The sequence below is a fragment of the Palaemon carinicauda genome, chromosome 15 (genome assembly GCF_036898095.1).
Source record: "Palaemon carinicauda isolate YSFRI2023 chromosome 15, ASM3689809v2, whole genome shotgun sequence".
Lineage (NCBI taxonomy): Eukaryota > Metazoa > Arthropoda > Malacostraca > Decapoda > Palaemonidae > Palaemon > Palaemon carinicauda.
This window is the reverse complement of record NC_090739.1, coordinates 51719810-51744439: the sequence shown is the minus strand read 5'-3', so window position 1 is coordinate 51744439 and position 24630 is coordinate 51719810.

Below are 24630 nucleotides of genomic sequence, written 5' to 3'. Positions count from 1 at the left end.
GATTCCAGAATTTCAGGTGTAGAAGAGTTTGGTTGTTAGGGGAGAGGGCAACGGGCAGGGGGAGGACGACGGTGGGCCGGGGAAGTACTTGTTATAGCTGTAAGGGGTGTGATGGTAGGGGAACCACGAAAAATTATGGATGGACGTAAATTCAGTATAATTTCTCCAGATCTTAATTCTATCATTGTAATGATTCTAACTTATAATTATATGGTATATTTGTTGTGTTATTTGCTATGCCATTCTCACGAACAGCTTGTTGACAAAAAGGATCGATGTTTAGTTTGGAAATACATTATGACCCAACTGAAAAAGCCTTCGTAAACACAAGCTAGGAGTCCCCCCCCCCCTCTCTCTCTCTCTCTCTCTCTCTCTCTCTCTCTCTCTCTCATACACACACACATACATATATATATATATATATATATATATATATATATATATATATATATATATTTATATATACTGTATATGTATATATACATATATATATATATATATATATATATATATAAAGAGCGGGATTCTAAAGCAGAAAGTGTGGGGTAGGCAGATTGGGGCCGCCCTATGGGCAATATCCAGATTATTATTATTAAAGGAGTTTTACCAGCCCAATGAGTCAAGCTTGACTCTCACCAGGCGGCCCGAAAAAAAATCGGGATATAAAGAATTATAAGATTATCAAAATTCAATTGATAAGGGAAAAAAATAAATAAATGAAACAAAAAATAATTATATATATGTATATACAGTATATACTTATGATCTTTAAATATTCTAAATATGGGTGAATAGATGGATGAATAGATAGATATATATATATATATATATATATATATATATATATATATATATATATATATATATATATATAAAGGCCCATAAAAGAAACACAGGAAATATAAATAAATCACACTATATTTCGGTCAATAAACATCGACCCTCTTCAGGATGTAAAGTAAAAATGAGAAATACAGTGGAGAGTGACGGTTTATATACGAAAGCAAAAGTGTGTGTTCAATTGTTCTATAGTTGTTATAATTGCTGGAAGGATTAGCCAAATTTAATTACATCCAGGTGCGTCTTCTAATTGTTGAGCCGCTTGGAGGAAGTCTTGACCTCTGATGCATGTCTGGTGGTCGGTCTCCGTGGGTTATCTTCTTAATGATAGGGTTGAGAAGAGTATTGTCCACTGTGTCAGCTTTCCATTGGCCCCCAGATAGGTTCATTGTGTTTGATTGATTTATGATGGCTGATCCTTCCAGCAATTATAACAACTATAGAACAATTGAACACACCCTTTTGCTTTCGTATATAAACCGTCACTTTCCACTGTATTCCTCATTTTTACTTTACATCCTGAAGAGGGTCGATGTTTATTGACCGAAATATAGTGTGATTTATTCATATTTCCTGTGTTTCTTTTTGGGCCTTTTTGAAAAAACATATATATATATATATCTATATATATATATATATATATATATATATATATATATATATATATATACATGTATATATATATATATATGAAATCTGAGTAATAAAAATAATTAACTATATATTAAATCTATGTAATTTAAAATGAATTAGTAAAAAATCTTAGGTAAAAATTTAGATTCTATCAATAATACATGAATTCCTTAAAAAGGTTAAAATTCTAGAAACAGAAAAATTACTTGAGTCAGTTAAAATGTCAGATAAAGTTTTCTGACCAAAACATATCTCTCTCTCTCTCTCTCTCTCTCTCTCTCTCTCTCTCTCTCTCTCTCTCTCTCTCTCTCGCTGAAAAAACTTTACAAAACGAAAATATATGTTTAATAGATAAAAAAGTATCACACTCACTGCACATTGGAACTGTACCGTGAGGTGTACTCATTAAAAATTCATGGGTCAATCTCGAATGCCCAATTCGTAATCTGGTTAAAATTACTGGGGTTCTTTTGTTCTTTTGTGTCGAGGAATCCCAAGGAGCAACCTTCGGTTTAATTTGCCTTAATTTATTATTTTCTGGCACATTATTCCAAATATTCTGCCATTTTTCCAATATGAAATGCCTTAATAATGTAATCAAATCTCCAACTGGGAGGTCAATGTTTAGTTGTGGTAATTTAATGGCTTCTTTAGCAGCAGCATCCGCCTTTTCATTACCAACAACTCCAACATGAGCCGGTATCCAACATAACTTGACACTTACACACTGAGAGGATAATTTACTTATAAGGTTTTTAATTCTTAGGATCAAGTGGTTCCTATGAGTATAGTTTTTAAGGGCCACTATGGCACTTCGAGAATCTGAATAGATGACAAATTTAAAATTCTTCCTGTCTTCAATGGTTTTAATCATATTGACTGCTTGTAAAATGGCATATAACTCTGATGTAAATACTGATGATTCTTTTGGCAACGATAATTGTTGTATTCTATCTAAAGATACTGCAGCACATCCAGTACCCATTGGGGATTTAGAACCATCAGTATATATTGCATAATGAGGACCTTTTCTCTGAATATGTTCTATGGTAATTTGCTTGTGGTGACTCAGAGTACAAGTGAATTTTTTTGATAGATAAAACAGATGAGAACAGATTCTTATCCTTGTCATAATAAGATTCACTTTAACGTTTGTTGATTGTAACAGTCTGTTTGCCCTAATGGGGAATGGTGGTTCATAGTTGTTTATAAATATGTCTCTCTCATTAAAAAGCTTTTTTGTTGGAGAATGAGAATTAGTGGATAAAATTATCAATGCACTCTGCATTGTTACAGAATCCCGATGCAAAGACAATGGGGGTTCTCCAATTTCACATAAAACTGAGAGATTTGGGGATGATCTAAATGCTCCGCTACAAATTCTCAGGCCTCGAGTGTGTATTGGATCTAATGATTTCAAAGTTGCTTCTGATCCTGAACCATAAATTGGGCTACCATAATCAATTCTTGATAATACTAATGCTTTATACATCATTAGTAAAGTTGATCTCCTTGCACCCCAGGTTGTGTGAGATAATTTCCTCATTAAATTAAGAGCACCGTTACATTTGGATTTGATATATGATGCATGTGCTTTCCAATTCAAATGGGTGTCGAAAATTAGTCCCAAAAACTTTACCTTATCTTGAAATTGGATTTGTACGTTGCCCAATGTTAGATTGATATCTTGGTTCTGCTTCCATCTACTATTCTTATAAAACATTATGGCTTGAGTTTTTTCTGCCGAAAGTCTAAAACCAACAGATGCGGTCCACGCTAGTATTTCTTTAGTGGCACTATTTAGAATCCTTTGTAAATGACGCAGGCTATTGGAGGAATAGTAAATTGCAAAGTCATCTACATATAGACTACTTTGCACTCCTTGTGGCATTTGATTAACAATGTCGTTAATTGCCAATGCAAAAAGAGTCCCGCTTAAAACACTGCCTTGCGGTACACCACTGTCAAGATTAAAAGATTCGGAGTAAATGTTATCAATACGAGTTTGAAACGTTCTTCCACCAATAAAATTTCTAATAAAAATAGGAAGGTGTCCTCGAAAACCATTCTGATGTAAGGATTTTAGTATCGAGTGTCTCCACGTTGTATCATATGCCTTTTGAATATCAAAAAATATGGCTATTGTGATCTGTTTTCGTTCAAAGCCTCTACGTATATAATTTTCTAAGTGTGAAAGTGAATCCAAAGAAGATCGTTCTGATTGTGAGCCAAATTGAGAAGTTGATAGAATATTATTGCGACATGAACACCAATTTACTCGATAATTTACCATTTTTTCCAGTAATTTACATATGCAACTGGTTAATGAAATTGGTCTGTAATTGTTTGGATTATTTGGATCTTTCCTTGCCTTTACTATTGGTATTACTATTGCATGTTTCCATGCCTTTGGAAATAGGTGTTTGGTCCAAAGATGATTGTAAAAATCCAATAGATATGCTTTAGCTAAAGGGGCTAGATTTCTAATCATATCGAAATTTATTTTATCTTTACCTGGGGCTGTTGACCTACAATTAGATAAGGCAAATTCTAACTCCTCTTCAGTAAATCTTTTATTGTAATAGATATCCTCCATAGTATCAAAGTTCAATGGTTTTGCTTCTCTTCTTTTAATGGCTCGAAAGTGGGCATCTAAATTATCAATACTGCTTATATTTTCAATATTATGGCCGATAATATTAGAGATTGTCTGAGTATCATGTATTAACGAGCCGTTATACATTAATGCGTGTCACGCTGATTTGCTGTAAGAGCCATTAATCTTCCTAAACTTCTGTGGTTATTGACTGTGTTAGGTTCGGATCCAGAGGTTGGGAGTTCTAGTAATTTTTCGATATCCATTTCAATTGCATCTGGTATAAATTCTATATTATTTGTTTTTTTTGGGTTTGGGTGGTGTTGTATCTTCAATTACTCTTTTCTTGCTCAAGCATTTTGGTTTATGGGGCTCGATATCAACCAACTCTATTTCTCTTATGTTTTCTATAGCCTTGCTGTCACTGTCTGTGGCAAGTGTGTTGAAACGATTTTGCAGTGGAATACAGTCTTCTTGCTTTAAGGGACCATTTTGGCCTACTTTGTTATTTGGTTTTTTGTTTATTCTACTGCTATTATTGTTTTCCAGAATAGCTGGAACTGGATGAGAGTTCTGGGGCTTGCTGGAATTATTGGAAATCTTGTCGGGCCTTGAGGGATTTGTTGATGAAGAAGGTGAAATCTCAGGATATTTAGATCCAGCAGTAACTGTGGGGTAAGTATTCCTTGAATTATTATTTGACTTTATGGGATTGGACAAAACTCTGGCATATGTTGGATTAGAACCATTAAGTTTTTTCTTTGCTGTACCAAAAGTTATATGCTCATTATTGGCAGTCTCAATTATTGATCGCTCCAGTTTGTACTGAAGACACAGTTTAGAATTGGGAGAGTGAGCTCCCTCACAATGGAAACAAAACTTTTCATGAGTAAAATCTGCGGAGGTATCATGGAATTCGTTGGGATCATGAAATTCGGAACAAATATAACATCTTTTCTTATTAGTACACTTTACATTAATGTGGCCATACTCGTAACACTTATAACATTGCATTGGTCGTGGGTGGAATTTCTTGACCGGAATGTTTAAGTGTCTGATCTTGATGTAATCTGGTTGGTAATGTGATGAAAAGATTAAACAAATTGCATTATTATTCCCTTTTAGTTTCTTAGGTTTAAGAATGGTAGCTGGGCATCTTTTCAGTATATCTTCATCAGAAAAATCACTTAGATCCCTACTATAAATAATTCCTCTTGCGTGGTTGTAAGAGTGGTGAGGAGAGACTCTCTGAATTATATCTGACGAGGAAGCTTTAAAATTATTCAATAATACAGCCTGAGATTCGTTACTTGCTTTAATAAGCAGACAACGGCCATAGCGTGTTAAATTTCCCTGTGGAATACAGCCTACCTTTTTTTTCAATACATTCGTACCCCTTTATCAGATTATTACAGCCCTCCTTGTATGAAGCAACATACCAGACTGGTTCTGGTACTATTCTGGTATTTTCCAGAACTTCTTCATGCAAGGCAGAGCATTTGGGTATAAAGTCATATTCCGAGTCTAAAACATTTTTGATACTATGCAATTTCACTCGACAAGAAATGTCAGAAACTTTACCATTTCTTATTTCATGAAAAGCATTTGTAGCTTGTAATGTGTTACTAAAAGTGACATAAGCCTCAAATTCTTGTTTATCTTTGGAGAGCTGCAGTTTCATTCTTGTTATATCTCGAAACTTTTTCAGAACATTAAATAATTCTTCATAATTCCCATTGCGAGTAATTCCCTCACAATATAGGACCCTTAAATATTCATTTAAACTGCCAGAGTTTTTATTTCTCTGGCATCTGGGGGAAGTTGGAATGAAAGGCTCCAGAGTAATAACACTGGATGAATGCGAGTCCATCAAGTGAACTATTTTTCTGGAAGAGTCAACCAGAGAGGAAGCGGATTGGTCGTCAACGGGTTTCGGTGGGGTCGCCATAATGACGAGAAGATTCATTTCATCTGGATATTCCCCCCACCCACCAAGGAGCCACAATTAGAGGACGGGTTCATCCCTACAATTAGGGCCGCCCAAGGGGCAATATCCAGAGATACACCCCGCCCTCAGCACTTGAGGCGTCATGACGGCCGTCAACGTCAGACCCAGCACTGAGGGAAAGGTTTGACATAAAACTTTCCCCTCGCTCGGTCACGTCAGGTACTTGAGTTCTTTTGAGATGGCATGCCGTCCATCCCACCGTATACTTTTGAATAAATGTATATGTATATACGGTATTTATGAACATATATGTATATGCATGAGTATATATAACTGTAAAATATATGTATGTATATATATATATATATATATATATATATATATATATATATATATATATATATATATATATATATATATATATATATATATATGAACATATATGTATATGCATGAGTATATATAGCTGTAAAATATATGTATATATATATATATATATATATATATATATATATATATATATATATATATATATAGCTGATTTATAGCTGTCAGTAGGGTGATCCGACTTTTCATCACTCGGCATTTTATCACAAGACATTTCATCACCTAACAATTAACCACTCATCACTTAACCACACGTCTTTTCATCACAAAGACATGTCATCATTTGATAACTAAACACCTCAACAGTTAATCATTGCTCATTTCATCATACGACACTTAATCAGATACTCGCTCTTTTCTAACCGTTGTACAATTCAGGAAATGCTTTCACTTCCATAAACATTTTAAACATATGAAGAATACTCATTGAACAAGATGGACAGAAGACAAGAGTACTTTTGGAAAAAACAACTAAAGGCAATGACACTGTGTGCTTCATTAAATGAAAAACCACTGAAGGCAATGGCACTGTGTGCTTCATTAAATTTTAATATTACAAACATAAAGAAATTCATGACAATTATATCCGTTGGCGATGCAGAGAACACAAGTAAAAAAAAAAAAAGAAAAGAAAAAGTGTAGAACATACATTACTACATTAGGAAATCGTGTTATTTCACTTCCTTACCAGAACATTTCCATTTTGCAAATAGAAATGCCATTGAAACTTGAGCAGCACTAAAATATATGAAAAAAAATGATCACTTAATAGGTACAACACCCTTGGTAGTTATAGGAAGTCAAAGTCAAAATTTAACTAATGAAACTGTTAAGGGATTGCCAAAGAAACCAAGTCTGCAGCGTAGCCTACAACGAATTACAAAAAATTCTGACTCCCTTGGTCATTCACCATATGCCATAGATTTTGAAGTTCCTAATAAATTTAAAGAATATAAAATTCTTTGTCATGAATTTGGTATTAAACATCCAAAAAAAATTCTGTGTTTGGCGACCAAGAAATGATAGCAGGTTTACCCCGTTCTGATATTTGGCTTGCAGATGGCAGTGTTAAATGTATACCTTCTATATTTTCCAGGTATATACACAGTTAAGTATGACAATATGAATTTTCGAAAGCCAATTCATAATTATATTTCTATCGTATAGTACTTGGAAATTTATCTTCTGTATTTTGTCTTCGAATAATATATGGAATAAAATATAATCGCTTAAGGTAAAAGTGTTGAAAAGTCGTGATCATGAAATGTATTGATGATGAAGAGTCTAATGATGAAATGTGTTGGTGATGAAATGTCGGGTGAAGAATTGTCTGATGATAATATGACGCATGATTAAATGTCTTATGATAACATGTCGGCAGATTAAATGACGATGAAATGTTACCTAACCGTCATTACATAATGATGACGATGTGGTTCTATTATCTAAAAATACTTGATTTTCACGGTTATATCTTTAGTTACAGTAAAATGTCTCTTCTTCAGATTATAATAATAATTTTACGACTAAAAAAAATAATAATTTTAAGAATTTCAACATTTTTTGGCCGACTATACTGTAGTTGCAACCCTGGTCTCGTGGCTATCTTCAAGTGTACTTTGAAAAATGAAAGTGCACTTTAATATAATGGGTAGCACAATAAAGATTTATATGTGTAATCTTTTTTTTTTTTCAAAAAAATTTGGGACCCAGAATTAAAAAAGATAAATTGCCAAATTAATTTGTAAAATGAAATCAAACTTCCTCGAACTTCCATAAGATAACATGACTCACTCCAAGTGAAGTAACTCTTTCAGGGTTGGAATCCCCCCCCTCTCTCTCTCTCTCTCTCTCTCTCTCTCTCTCTCTCTATATATATATATATATATATATATTGTATATGACTCATATATACAGTATATATAAATATGCATATATTTACATATACATATATATACTGTATATATATATATATATATATATATATATATATATATACAGTATATATATGTATATGTAAATATATGCATATTTATATATACTGTATATATGAGTCATATACAGTATATATATATATATATATATATATATATATATACACACACAATTGAGAATATATATATATAATATATATATATAAATATATATATATATATATATATATATATATATATATATATATATATTCATGTACAGTCAAATACAAATGTCCTGTCGTCTCCAGTCCCCTACTGTCACCCCTAATAGCTATGAATTCTAGGTGTAGAAGAGTTTGGTTGTTAGGTTGAGAATGTGTATATATATATATCTATATTTATATATATATATATATATACACATATATATATATATATATATATATATATATATACACAAACACACACACATATATATATATATATATATATATATATATATACATACACACACATGTATATATATATATATATATATATATATATATACTGTACAGTATATATATCATCCGTTACTATTCCACTACAGAACAAAGACCTCAGACATGTCCTTCCACTTTCGTCTGTTTATTATCTTTCAGTGCCAGTCCACACCTGCAAAATTTCTTAGTTCGTCAATCGAACGTCTTCTCTTCCTTCCACTGTTTCTTTTATAATCTCTAGGGACCATTGTATCATTCTTAATATCCATATGTCCATCTATTGTCTGTCATTTTCATTATATGTCCTGCCAATGTCCATTTCTTTCTCTTTCATGTTGTTAGAATATCTTCTACGTTAGTTTGCTCTCGTATCCATATTGCTCTTTTTCTGATTCTTTAACTCTCTTTATGAATACAAAACAACAAAATCCCCTTGCCACCCAGTGTTAGGCTAAATATGATTATGTATGTTGTACAACAAGACTAGACACAGAGTACCAGATGATTAACATAGGGAAACAGTATCATGATTTAATAGCGCGACATGATCAGGTTATACATACGTCAATAAACTTGAAGCAGCTATCATACTTGTATCAAGAAAGAGGAAGAACAAGTATTAGCGTTTTGGATTATCTTCAAAAACTTTACGTGTGCAGCATATTAGCCAGGTTTTCTCGAATGTTTTGTCTCAATGAAACCTGAAATATATTTCCTTTCCATTTTAAGTTTCTTTTGGTACTGTAGCAACCAAACCAGCGTAATAACCAGCATTTTCCATAAATAGTGTTTATGTAGACTGGAGGGTGTAGCTAATGACAATAATTCCATAAGCGTTAAGCGGCATTCTGTCATAGTGGTTGACGATGACGTTTCACCGGGGGTGGGGTTAGGTTTAAGCTCCGCCTCGTGAGCAGACCCAATCTGTATTGACAAAGTGACACTGCTCCTGACTCCTTTCCACAATGAGAGCCACGACCATTCCTCATCCACACCCTATCGTTCTAGTGCACAATAATAGCCCCATCCATACCATTATTATTATTATTATTATTATTATTATTATTATTATTATTAGAGCATCACCCAGAAATCCAGGTAATAAAAAGGGGTGCGACCTCAACCCCCTAGAGAACCTATGGACGATAATGGTTCGTGATTGGGACGTGGGAGAACAATGAACGTGCCTAGCCATCGAAACAAAAGCATTTGAATTTTGAAGTGTGGGTCAATACGACGTCACCCTACCATATGCGAGAATCATGTGAGGAGTATGCCTGCACATCTAAATGAAGTTGTAGACGCTAATGGAGAATGGAAATCACACTAAGGAGACTTTAGTTTACATTGTATATATGAATGATTTTTTTAATCAAAATTAAAATAATGACACCTTTTCTTTCCTTTTTGGCAAATCTTTATATTCGGTAGGCTAAGCAACTGCATTTGGTCACTGTAGTCCAGTTTTTATACTATTCTCCTTAACATGCGATATGCATTTCTGGGGTCATATTATAATCTAAATAAACAACTATAAAATTATGATGTCTCTTATCAAACATCTTTAATACTATCTGAATATGATTGCCTGCTAATTAGGAAATAAAATCTGGAACCAAAGCTTATTCAGAGTGAACAAAGAATCAAGAGTGTTCCAAACCTTGGTAGCAATTAAGACAATATTACATTTTGTATAAGTGAATGCAAACATCTAATCTAACCCGCTTTCAACCGATTAATTTGCTATTAACATGTAGTCAGCAACTATGACAGAGAATGCTTAAAGACTCTTTCACGAAAATATTTTAAGCATTAAGTGACTTGGCTTTATAGAATCTACAAAATGCAGTAGAATTCATTTGTGGTGGCACACGATTTCTTACCTTATTATAAACCTTATCTTCAGAAAAAAAAGACTCAATGAAACCAAAACAAGACATACATATAATACATTTAACTTAACCTCATGTAATGTAAGCTAAGGGAGGATATAAAGTAATATGAAGCGGATTCGTAATTGCTCTCTGATGATTGACTGTCCATACAGACACAAGTGTTCCCTGAAAACCTTGTTCATATATGCTGAATAGTTACGTACCACTTGTAGTTAAGCTATCTTAAGAAAATTAATTGTTATTGGACTCGTGAATTGTGTAAATTCACAAACTATACCAAAGTAAAGTATTTTAGCCAATAACTTTTCTGTTAAAATGTTATATCGAATAACACAGTAAGAGAGTCTATACAACGTAATTATAAATTGGAATCATTGCCGAGAATATTATGATAGTGATGAATCGATAGCGTATTACCTTCAAACAAAACACCATAATTATAAGTTAAGTATTATCATAATGATAGAAATAGGAACGTACGAAATTATATTGAATGACGTTCATATATATATTTTAGTGCTTCCCCTGCCATCATACACCTTACAACTCTAACAAGTAGTACATGTCGTCCTTCCCTCGGCCGTGGGCCCGTGACCCACTCCTACCCAGCGTCCTGCCCCCTTTTCTCCTCCCCCCTAACAACCAAACTCTTCTACACCTGAAAGTCTGGAATCTATTAAATTTAGTATTGGGGGTGACAGAGGGTGGCCGGAGACGACAGGACAATTGTATTTGATTGTATAGTGAGAGGCAAATGTCCTGTCGTCTCCAGTCCCCCTCTGTCACCCCCAATATCTATAGATTCCAGAATTTCAGGTGTAGAAGAGTTTGGTTGTTAGGGGAGAGGGCAACGGGCAGGGGGAGGACGACGGTGGGCCGGGGAAGTACTTGTTATAGCTGTAAGGGGTGTGATGGTAGGGGAACCACGAAAAATTATGGATGGACGTAAATTCAGTATAATTTCTCCAGATCTTAATTCTATCATTGTAATGATTCTAACTTATAATTATATGGTATATTTGTTGTGTTATTTGCTATGCCATTCTCACGAACAGCTTGTTGACAAAAAGGATCGATGTTTAGTTTGGAAATACATTATGACCCAACTGAAAAAGCCTTCGTAAACACAAGCTAGGAGTCCCCCCCCCCCTCTCTCTCTCTCTCTCTCTCTCTCTCTCTCTCTCTCTCTCCTCTCTCTCACTCTCTCTCACACACACACACACACACACACACATATATATATTATATATATATATATATATATATATATATATATATATATTTATATATACTGTATATGTATATATACATATATATATATATATATATATATATATATATAAGAGCGGGATTCTAAAGCAGAAAGTGTGGGGTAGGCAGATTGGGGCCGCCCTATGGGCAATATCCAGATTATTATTATTAAAGGAGTTTTACCAGCCCAATGAGTCAAGCTTGACTCTCACCAGGCGGCCCGAAAAAAAATCGGGATATAAAGAATTATAAGATTATCAAAATTCAATTGATAAGGGAAAAAAATAAATAAATGAAACAAAAAATAATTATATATATGTATATACAGTATATACTTATGATCTTTAAATATTCTAAATATGGGTGAATAGATGGATGAATAGATAGATATATATATATATATATATATATATATATATATATATATATATATATATATATATATATATAAAGGCCCATAAAAGAAACACAGGAAATATAAATAAATCACACTATATTTCGGTCAATAAACATCGACCCTCTTCAGGATGTAAAGTAAAAATGAGAAATACAGTGGAGAGTGACGGTTTATATACGAAAGCAAAAGTGTGTGTTCAATTGTTCTATAGTTGTTATAATTGCTGGAAGGATTAGCCAAATTTAATTACATCCAGGTGCGTCTTCTAATTGTTGAGCCGCTTGGAGGAAGTCTTGACCTCTGATGCATGTCTGGTGGTCGGTCTCCGTGGGTTATCTTCTTAATGATAGGGTTGAGAAGAGTATTGTCCACTGTGTCAGCTTTCCATTGGCCCCCAGATAGGTTCATTGTGTTTGATTGATTTATGATGGCTGATCCTTCCAGCAATTATAACAACTATAGAACAATTGAACACACCCTTTTGCTTTCGTATATAAACCGTCACTTTCCACTGTATTCCTCATTTTTACTTTACATCCTGAAGAGGGTCGATGTTTATTGACCGAAATATAGTGTGATTTATTCATATTTCCTGTGTTTCTTTTTGGGCCTTTTTGAAAAAACATATATATATATATATCTATATATATATATATATATATATATATATATATATATATATATGTATATATATATATATATGAAATCTGAGTAATAAAAATAATTAACTATATATTAAATCTATGTAATTTAAAATGAATTAGTAAAAAATCTTAGGTAAAAATTTAGATTCTATCAATAATACATGAATTCCTTAAAAAGGTTAAAATTCTAGAAACAGAAAAATTACTTGAGTCAGTTAAAATGTCAGATAAAGTTTTCTGACCAAAACATATCTCTCTCTCTCTCTCTCTCTCTCTCTCTCTCTCTCTCTCTCGCTGAAAAAACTTTACAAAACGAAAATATATGTTTAATAGATAAAAAAGTATCACACTCACTGCACATTGGAACTGTACCGTGAGGTGTACTCATTAAAAATTCATGGGTCAATCTCGAATGCCCAATTCGTAATCTGGTTAAAATTACTGGGGTTCTTTTGTTCTTTTGTGTCGAGGAATCCCAAGGAGCAACCTTCGGTTTAATTTGCCTTAATTTATTATTTTCTGGCACATTATTCCAAATATTCTGCCATTTTTCCAATATGAAATGCCTTAATAATGTAATCAAATCTCCAACTGGGAGGTCAATGTTTAGTTGTGGTAATTTAATGGCTTCTTTAGCAGCAGCATCCGCCTTTTCATTACCAACAACTCCAACATGAGCCGGTATCCAACATAACTTGACACTTACACACTGAGAGGATAATTTACTTATAAGGTTTTTAATTCTTAGGATCAAGTGGTTCCTATGAGTATAGTTTTTAAGGGCCACTATGGCACTTCGAGAATCTGAATAGATGACAAATTTAAAATTCTTCCTGTCTTCAATGGTTTTAATCATATTGACTGCTTGTAAAATGGCATATAACTCTGATGTAAATACTGATGATTCTTTTGGCAACGATAATTGTTGTATTCTATCTAAAGATACTGCAGCACATCCAGTACCCATTGGGGATTTAGAACCATCAGTATATATTGCATAATGAGGACCTTTTCTCTGAATATGTTCTATGGTAATTTGCTTGTGGTGACTCAGAGTACAAGTGAATTTTTTTGATAGATAAAACAGATGAGAACAGATTCTTATCCTTGTCATAATAAGATTCACTTTAACGTTTGTTGATTGTAACAGTCTGTTTGCCCTAATGGGGAATGGTGGTTCATAGTTGTTTATAAATATGTCTCTCTCATTAAAAAGCTTTTTTGTTGGAGAATGAGAATTAGTGGATAAAATTATCAATGCACTCTGCATTGTTACAGAATCCCGATGCAAAGACAATGGGGGTTCTCCAATTTCACATAAAACTGAGAGATTTGGGGATGATCTAAATGCTCCGCTACAAATTCTCAGGCCTCGAGTGTGTATTGGATCTAATGATTTCAAAGTTGCTTCTGATCCTGAACCATAAATTGGGCTACCATAATCAATTCTTGATAATACTAATGCTTTATACATCATTAGTAAAGTTGATCTCCTTGCACCCCAGGTTGTGTGAGATAATTTCCTCATTAAATTAAGAGCACCGTTACATTTGGATTTGATATATGATGCATGTGCTTTCCAATTCAAATGGGTGTCGAAAATTAGTCCCAAAAACTTTACCTTATCTTGAAATTGGATTTGTACGTTGCCCAATGTTAGATTGATATCTTGGTTCTGCTTCCATCTACTATTCTTATAAAACATTATGGCTTGAGTTTTTTCTGCCGAAAGTCTAAAACCAACAGATGCGGTCCACGCTAGTATTTCTTTAGTGGCACTATTTAGAATCCTTTGTAAATGACGCAGGCTATTGGAGGAATAGTAAATTGCAAAGTCATCTACATATAGACTACTTTGCACTCCTTGTGGCATTTGATTAACAATGTCGTTAATTGCCAATGCAAAAAGAGTCCCGCTTAAAACACTGCCTTGCGGTACACCACTGTCAAGATTAAAAGATTCGGAGTAAATGTTATCAATACGAGTTTGAAACGTTCTTCCACCAATAAAATTTCTAATAAAAATAGGAAGGTGTCCTCGAAAACCATTCTGATGTAAGGATTTTAGTATCGAGTGTCTCCACGTTGTATCATATGCCTTTTGAATATCAAAAAATATGGCTATTGTGATCTGTTTTCGTTCAAAGCCTCTACGTATATAATTTTCTAAGTGTGAAAGTGAATCCAAAGAAGATCGTTCTGATTGTGAGCCAAATTGAGAAGTTGATAGAATATTATTGCGACATGAACACCAATTTACTCGATAATTTACCATTTTTTCCAGTAATTTACATATGCAACTGGTTAATGAAATTGGTCTGTAATTGTTTGGATTATTTGGATCTTTCCTTGCCTTTACTATTGGTATTACTATTGCATGTTTCCATGCCTTTGGAAATAGGTGTTTGGTCCAAAGATGATTGTAAAAATCCAATAGATATGCTTTAGCTAAAGGGGCTAGATTTCTAATCATATCGAAATTTATTTTATCTTTACCTGGGGCTGTTGACCTACAATTAGATAAGGCAAATTCTAACTCCTCTTCAGTAAATCTTTTATTGTAATAGATATCCTCCATAGTATCAAAGTTCAATGGTTTTGCTTCTCTTCTTTTAATGGCTCGAAAGTGGGCATCTAAATTATCAATACTGCTTATATTTTCAATATTATGGCCGATAATATTAGAGATTGTCTGAGTATCATGTATTAACGAGCCGTTATACATTAATGCGTGTCACGCTGATTTGCTGTAAGAGCCATTAATCTTCCTAAACTTCTGTGGTTATTGACTGTGTTAGGTTCGGATCCAGAGGTTGGGAGTTCTAGTAATTTTTCGATATCCATTTCAATTGCATCTGGTATAAATTCTATATTATTTGTTTTTTTTGGGTTTGGGTGGTGTTGTATCTTCAATTACTCTTTTCTTGCTCAAGCATTTTGGTTTATGGGGCTCGATATCAACCAACTCTATTTCTCTTATGTTTTCTATAGCCTTGCTGTCACTGTCTGTGGCAAGTGTGTTGAAACGATTTTGCAGTGGAATACAGTCTTCTTGCTTTAAGGGACCATTTTGGCCTACTTTGTTATTTGGTTTTTTGTTTATTCTACTGCTATTATTGTTTTCCAGAATAGCTGGAACTGGATGAGAGTTCTGGGGCTTGCTGGAATTATTGGAAATCTTGTCGGGCCTTGAGGGATTTGTTGATGAAGAAGGTGAAATCTCAGGATATTTAGATCCAGCAGTAACTGTGGGGTAAGTATTCCTTGAATTATTATTTGACTTTATGGGATTGGACAAAACTCTGGCATATGTTGGATTAGAACCATTAAGTTTTTTCTTTGCTGTACCAAAAGTTATATGCTCATTATTGGCAGTCTCAATTATTGATCGCTCCAGTTTGTACTGAAGACACAGTTTAGAATTGGGAGAGTGAGCTCCCTCACAATGGAAACAAAACTTTTCATGAGTAAAATCTGCGGAGGTATCATGGAATTCGTTGGGATCATGAAATTCGGAACAAATATAACATCTTTTCTTATTAGTACACTTTACATTAATGTGGCCATACTCGTAACACTTATAACATTGCATTGGTCGTGGGTGGAATTTCTTGACCGGAATGTTTAAGTGTCTGATCTTGATGTAATCTGGTTGGTAATGTGATGAAAAGATTAAACAAATTGCATTATTATTCCCTTTTAGTTTCTTAGGTTTAAGAATGGTAGCTGGGCATCTTTTCAGTATATCTTCATCAGAAAAATCACTTAGATCCCTACTATAAATAATTCCTCTTGCGTGGTTGTAAGAGTGGTGAGGAGAGACTCTCTGAATTATATCTGACGAGGAAGCTTTAAAATTATTCAATAATACAGCCTGAGATTCGTTACTTGCTTTAATAAGCAGACAACGGCCATAGCGTGTTAAATTTCCCTGTGGAATACAGCCTACCTTTTTTTTCAATACATTCGTACCCCTTTATCAGATTATTACAGCCCTCCTTGTATGAAGCAACATACCAGACTGGTTCTGGTACTATTCTGGTATTTTCCAGAACTTCTTCATGCAAGGCAGAGCATTTGGGTATAAAGTCATATTCCGAGTCTAAAACATTTTTGATACTATGCAATTTCACTCGACAAGAAATGTCAGAAACTTTACCATTTCTTATTTCATGAAAAGCATTTGTAGCTTGTAATGTGTTACTAAAAGTGACATAAGCCTCAAATTCTTGTTTATCTTTGGAGAGCTGCAGTTTCATTCTTGTTATATCTCGAAACTTTTTCAGAACATTAAATAATTCTTCATAATTCCCATTGCGAGTAATTCCCTCACAATATAGGACCCTTAAATATTCATTTAAACTGCCAGAGTTTTTATTTCTCTGGCATCTGGGGGAAGTTGGAATGAAAGGCTCCAGAGTAATAACACTGGATGAATGCGAGTCCATCAAGTGAACTATTTTTCTGGAAGAGTCAACCAGAGAGGAAGCGGATTGGTCGTCAACGGGTTTCGGTGGGGTCGCCATAATGACGAGAAGATTCATTTCATCTGGATATTCCCCCCACCCACCAAGGAGCCACAATTAGAGGACGGGTTCATCCCTACAATTAGGGCCGCCCAAGGGGCAATATCCAGAGATACACCCCGCCCTCAGCACTTGAGGCGTCATGACGGCCGTCAACGTCAGACCCAGCACTGAGGGAAAGGTTTGACATAAAACTTTCCCCTCGCTCGGTCACGTCAGGTACTTGAGTTCTTTTGAGATGGCATGCCGTCCATCCCACCGTATACTTTTGAATAAATGTATATGTATATACGGTATTTATGAACATATATGTATATGCATGAGTATATATAACTGTAAAATATATGTATGTATATATATATATATATATATATATATATATATATATTTATATATATATATATATATATATATATATATATATATATATATATATGAACATATATGTATATGCATGAGTATATATAGCTGTAAAATATATGTATATATATATATATATATATATATATATATATATATATATATATATATATATATATAGCTGATTTATAGCTGTCAGTAGGGTGATCCGACTTTTCATCACTCGGCATTTTATCACAAGACATTTCATCACCTAACAATTAACCACTCATCACTTAACCACACGTCTTTTCATCACAAAGACATGTCATCATTTGATAACTAAACACCTCAACAGTTAATCATTGCTCATTTCATCATACGACACTTAATCAGATACTCGCTCTTTTCTAACCGTTGTACAATTCAGGAAATGCTTTCACTTCCATAAACATTTTAAACATATGAAGAATACTCATTGAACAAGATGGACAGAAGACAAGAGTACTTTTGGAAAAAACAACTAAAGGCAATGACACTGTGTGCTTCATTAAATGAAAAACCACTGAAGGCAATGGCACTGTGTGCTTCATTAAATTTTAATATTACAAACATAAAGAAATTCATGACAATTATATCCGTTGGCGATGCAGAGAACACAAGTAAAAAAAAAAAGAAAAGAAAAAGTGTAGAACATACATTACTACATTAGGAAATCGTGTTATTTCACTTCCTTACCAGAACATTTCCATTTTGCAAATAGAAATGCCATTGAAACTTGAGCAGCACTAAAATATATGAAAAAAAATGATCACTTAATAGGTACAACACCCTTGGTAGTTATAGGAAGTCAAAGTCAAAATTTAACTAATGAAACTGTTAAGGGATTGCCAAAGAAACCAAGTCTGCAGCGTAGCCTACAACGAATTACAAAAAATTCTGACTCCCTTGGTCATTCACCATATGCCATAGATTTTGAAGTTCCTAATAAATTTAAAGAATATAAAATTCTTTGTCATGAATTTGGTATTAAACATCCAAAAAAAATTCTGTGTTTGGCGACCAAGAAATGATAGCAGGTTTACCCCGTTCTGATATTTGGCTTGCAGATGGCAGTGTTAAATGTATACCTTCTATATTTTCCAGGTATATACACAGTTAAGTATGACAATATGAATTTTCGAAAGCCAATTCATAATTATATTTCTATCGTATAGTACTTGGAAATTTATCTTCTGTATTTTGTCTTCGAATAATATATGGAATAAAATATAATCGCTTAAGGTAAAAGTGTTGAAAAGTCGTGATCATGAAATGTATTGATGATGAAGAGTCTAATGATGAAATGTGTTGGTGATGAAATGTCGGGTGAAGAATTGTCTGATGATAATATGACGCATGATTAAATGTCTTATGATAACATGTCGGCAGATTAAATGACGATGAAATGTTACCTAACCGTCATTACATAATGATGACGATGTGGTTCTATTATCTAAAAATACTTGATTTTCACGGTTATATCTTTAGTTACAGTAAAATGTCTCTTCTTCAGATTATAATAATAATTTTACGACTAAAAAAAATAATAATTTTAAGAATTTCAACATTTTTTGGCCGACTATACTGTAGTTGCAACCCTGGTCTCGTGGCTATCTTCAAGTGTACTTTGAAAAATGAAAGTGCACTTTAATATAATGGGTAGCACAATAAAGATTTATATGTGTAATCTTTTTTTTTTTTTCAAAAAAATTTGGGACCCAGAATTAAAAAAGATAAATTGCCAAATTAATTTGTAAAATGAAATCAAACTTCCTCGAACTTCCATAAGATAACATGACTCACTCCAAGTGAAGTAACTCTTTCAGGGTTGGAATCCCCCCCCTCTCTCTCTCTCTCTCTCTCTCTCTCTCTCTCTCTCTCTCTCTCTCTCTCTCTCTCTCTCTCTCTCTCTCTCTCTATATATATATATATATATATATATGTATATGACTCATATATACAGTATATATAAATATGCATATATTTACATATACATATATATACTGTATATATATATATATATATATATATATATATATATATACAGTATATATATGTATATGTAAATATATGCATATTTATATATACTGTATATATGAGTCATATACAGTATATATATATATATATATATATATATATATATATATATATATATATATGTATATATATACACACACAATTGAGAATATATATATATAATATATATATATAAATATATATATATATATATATATATATATATATATATATATATATATTCATGTACAGTCAAATACAAATGTCCTGTCGTCTCCAGTCCCCTACTGTCACCCCTAATAGCTATGAATTCTAGGTGTAGAAGAGTTTGGTTGTTAGGTTGAGAATGTGTATATATATATATCTATATTTATATATATATATATATATACACATATATATATATATATATATATATATATATATACACAAACACACACACATATATATATATATATATATATATATATATATACATACACACACATGTATATATATATATATATATATATATATATATATATATACTGTACAGTATATATATCATCCGTTACTATTCCACTACAGAACAAAGACCTCAGACATGTCCTTCCACTTTCGTCTGTTTATTATCTTTCAGTGCCAGTCCACACCTGCAAAATTTCTTAGTTCGTCAATCGAACGTCTTCTCTTCCTTCCACTGTTTCTTTTATAATCTCTAGGGACCATTGTATCATTCTTAATATCCATATGTCCATCTATTGTCTGTCATTTTCATTATATGTCCTGCCAATGTCCATTTCTTTCTCTTTCATGTTGTTAGAATATCTTCTACGTTAGTTTGCTCTCGTATCCATATTGCTCTTTTTCTGATTCTTTAACTCTCTTTATGAATACAAAACAACAAAATCCCCTTGCCACCCAGTGTTAGGCTAAATATGATTATGTATGTTGTACAACAAGACTAGACACATGAGTACCAGATGATTAACATAGGGAAACAGTATCATGATTTAATAGCGCGACATGATCAGGTTATACATACGTCAATAAACTTGAAGCAGCTATCATACTTGTATCAAGAAAGAGGAAGAACAAGTATTAGCGTTTTGGATTATCTTCAAAAACTTTACGTGTGCAGCATATTAGCCAGGTTTTCTCGAATGTTTTGTCTCAATGAAACCTGAAATATATTTCCTTTCCATTTTAAGTTTCTTTTGGTACTGTAGCAACCAAACCAGCGTAATAACCAGCATTTTCCATAAATAGTGTTTATGTAGACTGGAGGGTGTAGCTAATGACAATAATTCCATAAGCGTTAAGCGGCATTCTGTCATAGTGGTTGACGATGACGTTTCACCGGGGGTGGGGTTAGGTTTAAGCTCCGCCTCGTGAGCAGACCCAATCTGTATTGACAAAGTGACACTGCTCCTGACTCCTTTCCACAATGAGAGCCACGACCATTCCTCATCCACACCCTATCGTTCTAGTGCACAATAATAGCCCCATCCATACCATTATTATTATTATTATTATTATTATTATTATTATTATTATTATTATTATTATTAGAGCATCACCCAGAAATCCAGGTAATAAAAAGGGGTGCGACCTCAACCCCCTAGAGAACCTATGGACGATAATGGTTCGTGATTGGGACGTGGGAGAACAATGAACGTGCCTAGCCATCGAAACAAAAGCATTTGAATTTTGAAGTGTGGGTCAATACGACGTCACCCTACCATATGCGAGAATCATGTGAGGAGTATGCCTGCACATCTAAATGAAGTTGTAGACGCTAATGGAGAATGGAAATCACACTAAGGAGACTTTAGTTTACATTGTATATATGAATGATTTTTTTAATCAAAATTAAAATAATGACACCTTTTCTTTCCTTTTTGGCAAATCTTTATATTCGGTAGGCTAAGCAACTGCATTTGGTCACTGTAGTCCAGTTTTTATACTATTCTCCTTAACATGCGATATGCATTTCTGGGGTCATATTATAATCTAAATAAACAACTATAAAATTATGATGTCTCTTATCAAACATCTTTAATACTATCTGAATATGATTGCCTGCTAATTAGGAAATAAAATCTGGAACCAAAGCTTATTCAGAGTGAACAAAGAATCAAGAGTGTTCCAAACCTTGGTAGCAATTAAAACAATATTACATTTTGTATAAGTGAATGCAAACATCTAATCTAACCCGCTTTCAACCGATTAATTTGCTATTAACATGTAGTCAGCAACTATGACAGAGAATGCTTAAAGACTCTTTCACGAAAATATTTTAAGCATTAAGTGACTTGGCTTTATAGAATCTACAAAATGCAGTAGAATTCATTTGTGGTGGCACACGATTTCTTACCTTATTATAAACCTTATCTTCAGAAAAAAAAGACTCAATGAAACCAAAACAAGACATACATATAATACATTTAACTTAACCTCATGTAATGTAAGCTAAGGGAGGATATAAAGTAATATGAAGCGGATTCGTAATTGCTCTCTGATGATTGACTGTCCATACAGACACAAGTGTTCCCTGAAAACCTTGTTCATATATGCTGAATAGTTACGTACCACTTGTAGTTAAGCTATCTTAAGAAAATTAATTGTTATTGGACTCGTGAATTGTGTAAATTCACAAACTATACCAAAGTAAAGTATTTTAGCCAATAACTTTTCTGTTAAAATGTTATATCGAATAACACAGTAAGAGAGTCTATACAACGTAATTATAAATTGGAATCATTGCCGAGAATATTATGATAGTGATGAATCGATAGCGTATTACCTTCAAACAAAACACCATAATTATAAGTTAAGTATTATCATAATGATAGAAATAGGAACGTACGAAATTATATTGAATGACGTTCATATATATATTTTAGTGCTTCCCCTGCCATCATACACCTTACAACTCTAACAAGTAGTACATGTCGTCCTTCCCTCGGCCGTGGGCCCGTGACCCACTCCTACCCAGCGTCCTGCCCCCTTTTCTCCTCCCCCCTAACAACCAAACTCTTCTACACCTGAAAGTCTGGAATCTATTAAATTTAGTATTGGGGGTGACAGAGGGTGGCCGGAGACGACAGGACAATTGTATTTGATTGTATAGTGAGAGGCAAATGTCCTGTCGTCTCCAGTCCCCCTCTGTCACCCCCAATATCTATAGATTCCAGAATTTCAGGTGTAGAAGAGTTTGGTTGTTAGGGGAGAGGGCAACGGGCAGGGGGAGGACGACGGTGGGCCGGGGAAGTACTTGTTATAGCTGTAAGGGGTGTGATGGTAGGGGAACCACGAAAAATTATGGATGGACGTAAATTCAGTATAATTTCTCCAGATCTTAATTCTATCATTGTAATGATTCTAACTTATAATTATATGGTATATTTGTTGTGTTATTTGCTATGCCATTCTCACGAACAGCTTGTTGACAAAAAGGATCGATGTTTAGTTTGGAAATACATTATGACCCAACTGAAAAAGCCTTCGTAAACACAAGCTAGGAGTCCCCCCCCCCCTCTCTCTCTCTCTCTCTCTCTCTCTCTCTCTCTCTTCCATACACACACACACACACACACACACACACACACACACACACACATATATATATATATATATATATATATATATATATATATATATATATATATTTATATATACTGTATATGTATATATAAATATAAATATATATAAATATATATATATATATATATATATATATATATATACATATATATATAAAGAGCGGGATTCTAAAGCGTAAAGTGTGGGGTAGGCAGATTGGGGCCGCCCTATGGGCAATATCCAGATTATTATTATTAAAGGAGTTTTACCAGCCCAATGAGTCAAGCTTGACTCTCACCAGGCGGCCCGAAAAAAAATCGGGATATAAAGAATTATAAGATTATCAAAATTCAATTGATAAGGGAAAAAAATAAATAAATGAAAAAAAAAATAATTATATATATGTATATACAGTATATACTTATGATCTTTAAATATTCTAAATATGGGTGAATAGATGGATGAATAGATTATATATATATATATATGTATATATATATATATATATATATATATATATATATATATATATATATACATATGTATATATATATAAAGGCCCATAAAAGAAACACAGGAAATATAAATAAATCACACTATATTTCGGTCAATAAACATCGACCCTCTTCAGGATGTAAAGTAAAAATGAGGAATACAGTGGAGAGTGACGGTTTATATACGAAAGCAAAAGGGTGTGTTCAATTGTTCTATAGTTGTTATAATTGCTGGAAGGATTAGCCAAATTTAATTACATCCAGGTGCGTCTTCGAATTGTTGAGCCGCTTGGAGGAAGTCTTGACCTCTAATGCATGTCTGGTGGTCGGTCTCCGTGGATTATCTTCTCAATGATAGGGTTGAGAAGAGTATTGTCCACTGTGTCAGCTTTCCATTGGCCCCCAGATAGGTTCATTGTGTTTGATTGATTTATGATGGCTGATCCTTCCAGCAATTATAACAACTATAGAACAATTGAACACACCCTTTTGCTTTCGTATATAAACCGTCACTTTCCACTGTATTCCTCATTTTTACTTTACATCCTGAAGAGGGTCGATGTTTATTGACCGAAATATAGTGTGATTTATTCATATTTCCTGTGTTTCTTTTATGGGCCTTTTTGAAAATATATATATATATATATATATATATATATA